Source organism: Sapajus apella, unplaced genomic scaffold, assembly GCF_009761245.1.
Source record: "Sapajus apella isolate SASKATOON/1434 unplaced genomic scaffold, GSC_monkey_1.0 scaffold37, whole genome shotgun sequence".
Taxonomy (NCBI): domain Eukaryota; kingdom Metazoa; phylum Chordata; class Mammalia; order Primates; family Cebidae; genus Sapajus; species Sapajus apella.
Window position 1 is genome coordinate 749,320 of NW_022436977.1, and position 12,112 is coordinate 761,431.

A 12,112-nucleotide genomic window follows, 5' to 3' on the forward strand; every position below is an offset into this window, starting at 1 on the left:
CATGCCTGGCTAATTTATGTATTTTTTTGTAGAGACCCAGGGGTTTCACCATGTTGGCCAGACTGGTCTCAAACTTTTGGGCTCAAGTGATCCACCTGCCTCAGCCTCCCAAAGTGCTGGTATTACAGGCATGAGCCATGATGCCCAGCGATTTTAAGGGATGGATGTGACTTATTTTGGAGCTTTCCCAGGCAGGTTCCCAGGTTCTAGGCTGTGTGGCCTGACACGATGATGCATCTTGGTGATCCAGAGGTCTGGAGCAGGGGCGGGACGGATCCAGGCCTCCCTCATGCCCACTGTTCTACCCCACCCTGTCCTGCCTGCACGTGCCCTGCAGAACTCCATTTCCTGAGATCTGGAATAAAGCCTTTGGATCTTGAGTTTTTTTGTCAGAAGGCAAATATCCCTGAGAAACCAGGCTGAGTCCCTCAGAGGAGGGAAGTAGGGAAAGTGCCAGAAGGGGACCGTGGAAGGGAAAGGTGGAAAATGGGAGGATAAAGACTCCTGCAAATGTCTGAGGAGGAGGGAGCAGAGCCACCCTAGTCAGCTGAGGGCCTGCCCTACCTCACATCTTCTGCACCAGCCTCCACCCAGGTGGCCCCGTAGGAGGGCAGGCCCTGCCCCAATGCCTGCTCTCAGGCAGAGGAGGGGCTCCAGGAGCAAGGAGAGCAAGGCTGGACAGGATCACTGTCTTGGCAGCTTTCCAGGGCGGCCTGGAAAGGGGCATGTGGTGCGGGTCCATTCCATTCCCCTTCCCCCACCTCCTTGACCATCACCCCCAGCTCCCTGGTCTCTGGTTGGGATGAGGGAATAGGAACCTCTGCAGGAGTTTGGAGGGAGGTCAGGTACCCTTGGCCATTGTCTTCATGACCTTCCAGCCACCTTAAATCTGTTCTTCTGAGGGGCCCTTCAGATGACCCCAGGAAACCGGGATTGGACGTTGGCATTGAGTCCACCCAGCTCTCCCTTTCACAGATGGAGACGGTGAAGCACAGAGGTGAGTGGTTTGCCCTAAAGCCAGCCCTTTGTTGTTTTGGAGACAGCGGCCAGTGCATGCCCCACTGGTGTCTCCTGCCTTCCAGTCAGTCCAGCACCGCACAGGTTAGGCAGGCAGCAGACGCCTTACCCACAGGCTTGGAAGCCTCTCCCTGCAGTGCTAGAGCCGTGGTTATGGCTCAGGCCTGCTGGCTGCACACCTCTTCTTGGCATGCTGTACATACTCTCGTCTTCTGTCTTGGTCTAAACATGACCTGATCTTCCCTGGGACACTGGGTCTTACTCCCTGGTTAAGGGACAAAGAGAATCCCTTAGTGACCCAGCTAGCTTCAGCTTAGCCTCGTGTAGTCTGGTCTTCAACCCAGTGACAGGGCTGTTGGACCTGCAGGACACATCTGGCTCTCAGCTTATGCAAGAACCAGGACAGTGGATCTGCATTTCTGTCTGTAGCAGAGAAAATGCAGCCGTTGAGTAGGAGGAGCTTAAGAGATAGGAATGGCTGTCTCATCCCAGAAAAGCCCAGGCCTTTCCTCGGAGTGTGTGTTTCTTTGTGACTATGTTTCCTTCCCTCATCAGGTTATGAGTTTTAATGATAACATAAGAACATTGGTTGTGTTATGACACAAAAATGTGCCTAACACATAGTAGGTACTCCCTAAATGTTTTCTATGGTTATTTTTCTTTCTTGCTTTATTTTTGAGACAGAGTCTCACTCTGCTGCCCAGGTTGGAGTGCAGTGGCGCAATCTTAGCTCACTGCAACCTCTGCCTCCCGAGTTCAAGCAATTCTCCCTGCCTCAGCCTCCCAAGTAGCTGGAATTATAGGCACCCACCACCACGCCTGGCTAATTTTTATATTTTTAGTGGACACAAGATTTCTCCATGTGGCCTTTAACCCAGGGATTAGGGTTGGTCTCGAACCTTGGACTCAAGTGATCCCCTTGCCTCAGCTTCCCAAAGTGTTGGGATTACAGGCATGAGCCACCACGCCTGGCCAGTGGTTATATTAAAAAGATACTATTTCACTCATTCGGGCACTTCACGAATCACGGGTGACGGAGTTTCGCTCATGTTACCCAGGCTGGAGTGCAATGGCGCGATCTCGGCTCACCGCAACCTCCGCCTCCTGGGTTCAGGCAATTCTCCTGCCTCAGCCTCCTGAGTAGCTGGGATTACAGGCACGCACCACCATGCCCAGCTAATTTTTTGTATTTTTAGTAGAGACGCGGTTTCACCATGTTGACCAGGATGGTCTCGATCTCTTGACCTGGTGATCCACCCGCCTCGGCCTCCCAAAGTGCTGGGATTACAGGCTTGAGCCACCGCGCCCGGCCTTCACTCATTCTTAACAAGCAGTGAAATTGAGTTGATTCCAATTGATGCACTCCTTTTTACCCCCCCCCCAGGGGAAAGCGCGAATGCAGTCCCCCACTACCACAAATTATGCAGTCGAGTTTCCCACATTTGGGGAAATCGCAGAGGTCAGCACATCCGAAGTGCAATGGATAAGCCTCGCCCTGGGAAAACCACCTTCATGATCATGGTATCTCCCCTGTCAGGTAAGTATGATGTACTCCTTGACTGGTTGTTCATTGGATTAACAGTCATTGAAAAAAAATTTTTTTTTTGAGTCAGAGTCTTACTGTGTCACCCAGGCTGGAGTGCAGTGGCACAATCTTGGCTGACTGCAACCTTCGTCTCCCGGGTTCAAGCAATTCTTCTGCCTCAGCCTCCTGAGTAGCTAGGACGACAGGTACGCGCCACCATGCCCGGCTAATTTTTGTATTTTTAGTAGATACGGGATTTCACCATGTTGGCCAGGCTGGTCTTGAACTCCTGACCTTGTGATCCCCCCACCTCAGCCTCCCAAGTTCTTTGATTACAGGCGTGAGATTCCACACCCCCCCCCTTTAGACAAAACACCCGACCCCATTGAAAGTTTTTTTTTTTTTGAGACAGTCTGGCTCTGTTACTTGGGCTGGAGTGCATTGGTGCCATCTTGGATCTCTGCAACCTCTGCCTCCCAGGTTAAAGCGATTCTCCTGCCTCAGCTTCCTGAGTAGTTGGGATTACAGGCACCTGCCACCACACCCAGCTAATGTTTTGTATTTTTAATAGAGATGGCGTTTCACCATGTTGTCCAGGCTGGTCTTTAACTTCTGACCTTGGGTGATCCACCCATTTTGGCCTCCCAAAGTGCTGGGATTACAGGTATGAACCATCTCGCCTGGCCCATTGAAAGATTTTTAACCCCATGTTTTGCCTGGGAGAGAGGTGAAAGGAAGGGGTGGGGCCCAGAAGTCTAGTAGAACACACGCAAGATCCCAGAGCCAGTGGCTTTTGGCACTGAGTCTACTCTAGCTTTTTTTTCCCCAGGCAGAGTCTCATTCTGTCCCCCAGGCTGGATTGCAGTGTCATGATCTCGGCTTAGTGGAACCTCCACCTCAGCCTCCTGAGTAGCTAGGATTATAGGTATGTGCCACTACGCCCACCTGATTTTTGTATTTTTAGTATCGTCAGGGTTTTGCCATCTTGGGCTGGTCTCAAACTCCTGACCTCAAATGATCTGCCCACCTCAGCCTCCCAAAGTGCTAGGATTACAGGCATGAGCCACCATGCCCAGCTTTCTAGCCTTTTTATCAAACCACTTAGGGCTTCATAGTTCTGACAGTAGTTGTAATCATACACTTCTTCAGAGTTTATAATATATACATTTGTTGTCTCCCATGATTGCCATTCAAGCCTGCTGACACAACAGAGAGGAGTTGGCTGGGCGTGGTGGCAGCTTGGCCAACAGGGCAAAACCCTGTCTGTACTAAAAATGGAAAAATTAGTCAGGCATGGTGACATGTGACTGTAATCCCAGATACTAGGGAGGCTGAGGCAGGAGAATCACTTGAACCTAGAGGCAGAGGTTGCAGTGAGCCCAGATCATGGCGCCACTGCACTCCAGCCTGGGCAACAGAGTGAGACTCTGTCTCGGAAAAAAAAAAAAAAGCCTTCACCAAAGCAGAAGGTTTAGTTACCTGGTTTTCTAGTTCCCCAGGCAGAGTGAAATGGCTCACTGTGATTCTGGGTCCCGGGGTCCCACAAAGACCCAGGTTCCTCCAACTCTGGAGAAGCTCATGGGGACCAGAGAGGCCAACCTGGGCAGGAGGAAGAGCCAGTCCGCCCAGATTGCTCTAGAAGCCTGGTTATGAAATAGGACGAAAACAAACAAAAACCTGGCTGGGCGCGGTGGCTCATGCCTGTAATCTCAGCACTTTGGGAGGCCAAGGTGGATGCATCACCTGAGGTCGGGAGTTTGACACCGGCCTGGCCAACATGGTGAAACCCTGTCTCTACTAAAAGGACAAAATTAGCTGGGTGTGGTGGCATATGCCTGTAATCCCAGCTACTTGGGAGGCTGAGGCATGAGAATTGCTTGAACCTGGGAGGTGGAAGTTGCAGTGAGCCAAGAATGTGCCACTGTACTCCAGCCTGGGTGACAGAGGGATACTCCATCTCACAAACAAATAAATAATAAAAACCATCGAAGGCCGGGCGCGGTGGCTCACGCCTGTAATCCCAGCACTTTGGGAGGCCGAGGCGGGTGGATCACGAGGTCAAGAGATCGAGACCATCCTGGTCAACATGGTGAAACCCCGTCTCTACTAAAAATACAAAAAATTAGCTGGGCATGGTGGTGCGTGCCTGTAATCCCAGCTACTCAGGAGGCTGAGGCAGGAGAATTGCCTGAACCCAGGAGGCGGAGGTTGCGGTGAGCCGAGATCGCGCCATTGCACCCCAGCCTGGGTAACATGAGTGAAACTCCGTCTCAAAAAAAAATAAAAAATAAAAACCATCGAATAGCAGCCTGGTTAAGAAATAGGCCGAAAACAAAAATAAAAACCATCAAACAGAAAAACCCTCCAACTATTTGAATATGTGAGAGGGAAAAAACTTTCAAAAACCTGGACAAGGGTGAGCAGAGCCTAGAAATCTCTCAAGGTAGACTTGCTTCCTCATTTGGCCAAACTGGATTATACTTGTGCCAATATCAGCTGCCTATATCTAAATTTATCACTTCCGAGTTTGTGAGCAGCTACATCCTCACAATGCTGTCTGAATGAGTAGTTTTTATTCATCAAGGTGAATTGAGTTTGTTCTCAATCACTTACCATCACCAAGTGGAATAAGAGAGAAGGAGAGAGCTAAGTTCACAGGTGCTGCTACAAGGAGACTCTGCCCTGATCCTCGAAGCTGCCCTGGGAAGGCTGCTTGGGAAGGATCATCTCCATCCCACAGACAGGAAGTCCAAGTTCAGAAAGGTGCCATGGTCATGTTTGATCATGATGAGCTGATCCAGAGCCAAGAGCTCTGGGCTCCTGCCCCCAAGCAGGAAGGACCATGCTGACTGACCCTTGCATTCTCCCTGGTCCAGTCATTGTTTTCAGCAAACACTGTGGTGCACCTGCCCTTTGCTGAGCCTGTGTTTAGTGCTGGAGTGGAGGATGAGGCACTGTTTCTGTTTTCAGGGGATGCACAGCCTTGAGTGTGGGAGTCTGGGCTGTGGAGCTTCTCAAACAGAAAGCTGGGGGTTATTGGTGATTCTGAACCACCGCTTCCCTCTTTACCCAGAAGCCGGCTGCTGCCTGCCCTTCCCCACTGGTCCAGAGCAGTGCTCTGGACCCCATGGTATCGTGGTTCTGTGCCTGGCCTCTCAGAACTGCATGAGCTGCACACAGAGGGACATGCCCCATCTCCTACCTTAGGGTGACTGCAACTTCCAGAGCTGTAGGGCTGAAGGCCAACAGGGTTGTGGGGTGTGCCTTATGCTGTGCTGAGGAAATGCAGCTGGCCTCACCTGACTCTGCTCATTGGTGGCGTGGCCCCTCGAGCCCAGCTGTGTTTTCCTTGTACTTCTGTGTCCTGTCTCTTTATTTCTCGGATCCTGTGCCTCAGCATAGCATAAGGCACAGCCCATGACCCTGTGGGGCCGTCAGTCCTACACAGAGCAGGACGCCCTCAGGCTCTGTCCCCTGCTGAAGGTGGTCTCTTAGATGAGAGGCTTCTCAGATGGGCCTGTTTCTCTCTCCAGCCCCAGGTTCCCATTCCTGAAAGCAGGCGTGTGCATCTTAAAAACTAACTTGTGTCTCCAGAAAGTCTTGGAGGGAGAGGGGCTGGGAGGGGCGGGGGTGGGAGAAGCAAGGGCCACCTCCTTTTGGAGCGGTGGCCTTCTCCAGGGTTCTCCCCAAAGGCCACATTGCTGAGTATCCATTCGTGTGTGCTTCCCCAGGGCCAACGTGCTGAAATCTCTCCTGTCTACAGCTGCCAGGAGAATCGTGCCCAGACGCTACTTTCACAGCTTTGAGAACTTCCTTCGGTGGTTCTCTAGAGCATATGGGCCGATGGCCAGTGCCACACATTCAGGACACACCCCACCTGGCTTCTGGTCCCTTCTTCCTGGTGATGGGAGACATTTGCTAACCACCGTCATCCCCCTTGTTCTACAGAGCGGCTTCCCCTCTCTACTAGATCAGGCATTGCCTTAATCTTCAAGGTAATGGAAACTGGACCCACCTGGGTCTCATTCTGGGTCCCCCTTTTCTGATGTATTTGTAGGCATGCTCTGTGGCCCCAGCAAGTCCCTTTCTTTCTTTGGTCTCCCCCTCCTATGCCCACCTTTGTTTACATCTCAGGCCCCTTGTCTTGGCCTAGTGGTGACCAAGGTGAGGCTTCTGCTCACCTTAAGACAGCACTAGGCAGGTAGGTGCCTCTGGCACAGCCTCCTTCCTCTGGGAGCTGGCAGGGCCGCGTGATCCTGGGGCGCCCTCTTGTGGGTGAAAATCCTCATAAACCTCATCTGTATTTTTTCCCTTTTGATCTTCTGGGATTAACCTCTGCCTGGGGCCATTTATTCCGAACTCTATGGGCGCCTCTGTTCTCAGAGGCAGTCAGGTAGTCGGTCACAAACAAACAGAAACATGGGGTGCGTCCTGCATTTGTACATACTTATATGCTAGTAGTCACTCTGCTTGCACTGGGGATACAAAAGTGAATATTAGGCCCAGAGAGATTTGGTCCAGTCCCCTCGGTTTACAGATGGAGAAGCTTCAGCCCTCAGAAGCAGAGAGAGGCACCAAACTTATCTGGTTATGCAGGCTTCACACAAAACTCAGGTGTCCCGACTATCATCGGAAAGCAAGTCGCTTCCATCTCCCTGATGAAACTCCTGGATGTCATAGTAACAAAGCTTAGCACCCACGATTGATGTTTTCAGGAATTACATTCCTCATTTCTCATGTCTGGTAGATTTTACCCACGGGAATGGCAGGGATAGACCCCCTCCCAGTGTACTTTTCTCAGGGGTCACTCTGCTGGCAGCATTGCCAGGCACTGTCTTGTCTGCAAACCTTGCTGGTGCCTGCACAGACTGGACGTTCTTTCAGGACATAACTCCTGCCATTGTCACTCACCAGCACAGTCGAGGGTCTTTGTGATACCTAACACATGCCTGGGAATGGCTACTTCACTTTTTTTTTTGAGACAGGGTCTTGCTGTGTCACCCACGCTGGAGTGCAGCAGCGCAGTCGGCTCACTGCAGCCTCAATCCTGAGCTCAGGTGATCTTCCTGCCTCAGCCTCCCAATTAGCTGGGACTACAGGTGTGCACCACCATGCCTGGCTAATACTTTAAAACATTTTTTGAAGAGACAAGGTCCAGGCCCAGGTTGGTCTCAAACTCCTGGCTCAAGTGATCCACCCGCCTTGTCTTCTCACAGTGCTGGGATTATAAGCAGGCAATGACTTTCCTGTGCCCGTAGGTCTTCGAGTATATGCTGATGATGCTTAGTGGTGGTCCTCGGGAAGCGATTCAAGCACTGGATGTCTGGTGGACCCGTCCTGGTGTGTGCGTGTGTGTGTGTGTGTGTGTGTGTGTGTGTGTAATGTATATACTATAACATAGTATATATCAGAATATATGATATATATGGTATTCTAACATTTCATATATGATATATGTGTTTTAATTTTTTTTGTTGTTGAGACAGAATCTTGCTCTGTTGCCTCACCTAGGCGACAGGCTAGACTGGAGTGCAGTGGCGTGATCTTGGCTCACTGCAACGTCCGCCTCGTAGGTTCAAGTGATTCTCCTGTCTCAGCCTCTCTAATAGCTGGGACTACAGGCACACACAACCATGCCCAGCTAATTTTTTTTTTTGTATTTTTAGTAGAGATGGGGTTTCATCATGTTGGCCAGGCTGGTCTCAGTCGACCTCAAGTGATCTGCCCGCCTCGGCCTCCCAAAGTGCTGGGATTATAGGCATGAGCCACTGTGCCCAGCCAGTTTCTTTTCTTTTCTTTTTGAGAGGGAGCTCACTTTGTCTCAGGCTGGAGTGCAATGGTGTGATCTTCGCTCACTGCAATCTCCGCCTCCTGGGTTCAAGTGCCTCAGCCTTCCGAGTAGCTAGGATTACAGGTGGCTGCCACCATGCCTGGGTGATTTTTGTATTTTCAGTGGAGAGGGGGTTTCACCACATTGGCCAGGCTGGTCTGGAACTTCTGACCTCAGGTGATCTGCCTGCCTCGGCCTCCCAGAGTGCTGAAGTACAGGCACGAGCCAGTGTGCTGTGTCCTATTCTGATATTTTTTGACCCCGCTGTCCACCATGAAGTGCTGGACTTAGTCAAGAGTTGGAAACTCCTGCTCTGCAGGAAGTGAGGAGACTTGGGGAGGCAGGCTGGGTGACTGGGTGACAGGAGGAGGGGGCAGTGGCTGCCTCTTGGTCCCAGCCAGCTGCTGCTCAGCAAGGTGGGGGGCCCTTTGTGGCTTCATGTTTTGATTTTTTAACAGAAATTGGACATTCAGATTTTAATGTAAAAAGTCCTGATTTTGGATGCTGGTAACTAACCAAACCATATCAAGCCATTTCATGGGCTATACTATGGCCCATGTGCTTATTACTTTGCAACTTCACGTCAAAGATTCCTAGTTTTCACTCTGTGCAGAAACTCTGGGGACAGAAACTGCCAAGTGCACAGTTAGGCCCAACCTATAGGTGTGACCTCTTCCTCTCCCTCCTTTGTTTCCTTTTGTTTTTTTAATAGCCATCAGAGAGCCAGGCCCAAAGGCTGCATTATCTGAGAATCTTGCCCTCACCCACATACATCCTACCTCCTCTGAGGAAGAACCAGCAATGCTTCCAGAGGCCACCAGAGGGCAGGGTGGAGTGCCAAAAACTATCGGTTTTCGCTAGTGGAGAAGTGGAGGTTGTGATCTTAATCTGGCATCCAGGTTTAGAGGTTCAGGAAGGCAGCTAGGGTCACTTGCCGAGGTTGCAGTGTGGCTCACCATTCCCAGACACACCTCCCAGTGGATGCCCATCACCTCATTTCTGGATCATAGGAGCTACTTTCTTTCTTAAAAATAAAAAGGCTGGGCGTGGTGGCTCATGCCTGTAATCCCAGCACTTTGGGAGGCTAAGGCAGACAGATCACAAGGTCAGAAGTTTGAGACCAGCCTGGCCAATTGGTGAAACCCTGGCTCTACTAAAAATACAAAAATTGGTGAAACCCTGTCTCTACTAAAAATACAAAAATTAGCTGGGTGTGGTGGCGTGCACATGTAGTCCCAGTTACTCAGAAGCTACTTCTGAGGCAGAAGAATTGCTTGAACCCAAGAGGCGGACGTTGCAGTGAGCTGAGATTGCACCAATGCACTCCAGCCTGGGCGACAGAGTGACTCTATCTAAAAAAAAAAAAAAAAGCTGCTCAGGCTGGGGTGCAATGGCACTAGCCACCATACCCAGCTAATTAAAAAAAATTTTTTTTGTAGAGACAAGGGTCTCGCTTTGTTGCCCAAGCTGGTCTCAAACTCCTGGGTTCAAGCAGTCCTCCCACCCTCAGCCTTCCAGTGTTGGATTACAGGCATGAGCCACTGTGCCTGGCCCGTAGGAGCAACTTTCTATCGGTACTTTCTGTCCTTAGCCGTTTCCCACCACCCCCCCTCCCCACACACACACACACTGTCTCTCATGCCCCCAACCACCCAGCAGTCACCGATATCCGCTTGGTCTGCTCCAAACCCACTCGCTACAGACCTTGTCAAGAGGCTTCAATGGTTCTTTGTTGTATAAAGCTAGAACATCCGGTTTCTCAGAAGTGGAGCATCGAGATGCTGATCCCAGTCAGGTAAGCAGGAGTCAGCCGGAGAGGTTGTAATTTCCTTCATCTCCAGTGTGATTGTAAGGGCAGGCTTGCTGTTCCAACTTCATACATGAGGACATGAAGCACATGGAGAAAAGTGTCTGCCATCAGCCTAACTCAGACACTTTGAGTGTCCATGCTAGATGGTGTAGGAGATAGAAAACCCCTGAAGATACGGTTCCCTCAAAGAAACTAACAGCCTGTTAGGAAAACATGATACTCATCTAAAAAGATAACCAATTCCCAGCAGCTTTCAAGTAGATGGTACAAGCAATAGCAACAGTGGGAATGTCAGAGAGAGGTCCCTGGATGTGAGGGTCAGGGAAGGCTTCCCGAAGGAAGTAGTGGTCTTCAAATAAGGCATGTGCACCCCAAGTGTACCCACAGAGATAAAGAATTTTCACTCTTTTTATTTGTTTAATTTTTTTTTTTTTTTGAGACTGAGTCTTGCTCTGTAGCTGAGATTGGAGTGCAGTGGCACAGTCTTGCACTCCCAAAGTGCTTGGCTTACTGAAACTTCCACCTCCTGGGTTTAAGAGATTCTCTCCTGCCTCAGCTTCTCTAGTACTGCAGCTGGGATTACAGGCACATGCCACCATGCCTGGCTAATTTTTGCATTTTTAGTAGTGATGGGGTTTCATCATGTTGGCCATGCTGGTCTCAAACTCCTGACCTCAGGTGATCCACCTGCCTCAGCATCGCAAAGTGCTGGGATTACAGGTTTGAGCCAACAGGCCCAGCCAAATTTTTATTTTTATTATTATTATTGTTTGAGACAGAGTTTTGTTCTTGTTGCCAGGGCAGGAGTGCAATGGTGTGATCTCAGCTCACTGTAACCTCCACCTCCTGGGTTCAAGTGATTCTCCTGTTTCAGTCTTCTGAGTAGCTGGGATTACAGGTGTGCGCCACACATCTGGCTAATTTTTGTATTTTTAGTAGAGACGGGGTTTTACCACATTGGTCAGGCTGGTCTCAAACTCCTGACCTCAGGTGATCTGCCCACCTCGGCCTCCCAAAGTGCTGGGATTACAGGTGGGAGCCACTGCACCCGGCCTATATTCATTTTTTTTATTGAGACAGAATCTTGCTCTGTCATTAAGGCTGGAGTATAGTGGTGCTACCTCAGTTCACTGTAACCTCTGCTTCCTGGGTTTAGATAATTCTTGTGCCTCTCTCCCCAGTAGCTGGGATTACAGGTGTGCACCACCATGCCTGGCTAATTTTTTTTTTTTTTGAGATGGAGTTTTACTCTTGTTGCTCAGGCTTGAGTACAATAGCACGATCCTGGCTCACTGCAACCTCTGCCTCCTGGATGCAAGCGACTTTCCTGCCTCAGCCTCCCAAGTAGCTGAGATTACAGGCATGCGCCACCACACCCAGCTAATTTTGTACTTTTAGTCCAAGACAGGGTTTTACTATGTTGGTCAGGCTAGTCTTGAACTCCTGACATCAGGTGATCCACCCACCTCGGCCTCCCAAAGTGCTGGGATTACAGGGGCGAGCCACCATCCTTGGCCTTAATTTTTGTGTTTTTAGTAGAGACAGCGTTTCACCATGTTGGCCAGGCTGGTCTTGAACTCCTGGTCTCAAGTGATCTCCCTCTTTGGCCTCCCAAAGTGCTGAAATTACAGGCATGAGCCACCGTGCCTGGCTAATTTTTGTATTTTTAGTAGAGATAGGGTTTTGCCATGTTTCCCAGGTTGCTCTCAAACTTCTGGGCTCAAGTGATCCACCCACCTCAGTCTCCCAAAGTGCTAGAATTATAGGCATTAGCCATCATACTTGGCCCTTCATCCTAGATCTTAGGAGATCTGGTATGTTGGAGATCTGGTATTTGGCATGTTGGAGATCTGGTTTTTGGCATGTTGGAGATCTGGTATTTTGTATGTTGGTGATCTGGTATTTGGCATGTTGGAGATCTGGTATTTGG

At 50.2% G+C, this 12,112-nt stretch overlaps 1 long non-coding RNA gene and 1 other non-coding gene across 2 annotated transcripts in view; one reads left to right on the top strand and one right to left on the bottom strand.

The window, feature by feature from the left end:
• Positions 1 to 247: 247 nt before the first annotated feature.
• LOC116564239 overlaps positions 248 to 12,112 on the top strand; it is a 17,545-nt gene continuing 5,680 nt past the window's right edge. The window contains exons 1-2 of the long non-coding RNA XR_004274807.1: positions 248 to 997; positions 7,801 to 7,884. This is a non-coding gene — a long non-coding RNA (uncharacterized LOC116564239). The remainder of the gene's footprint in view (positions 998 to 7,800; positions 7,885 to 12,112) is intronic.
• On the bottom strand, positions 2,399 to 2,562 carry LOC116564637. Its single transcript, XR_004275011.1, has one exon. It is a non-coding gene; the product is annotated as a U1 spliceosomal RNA (small nuclear RNA).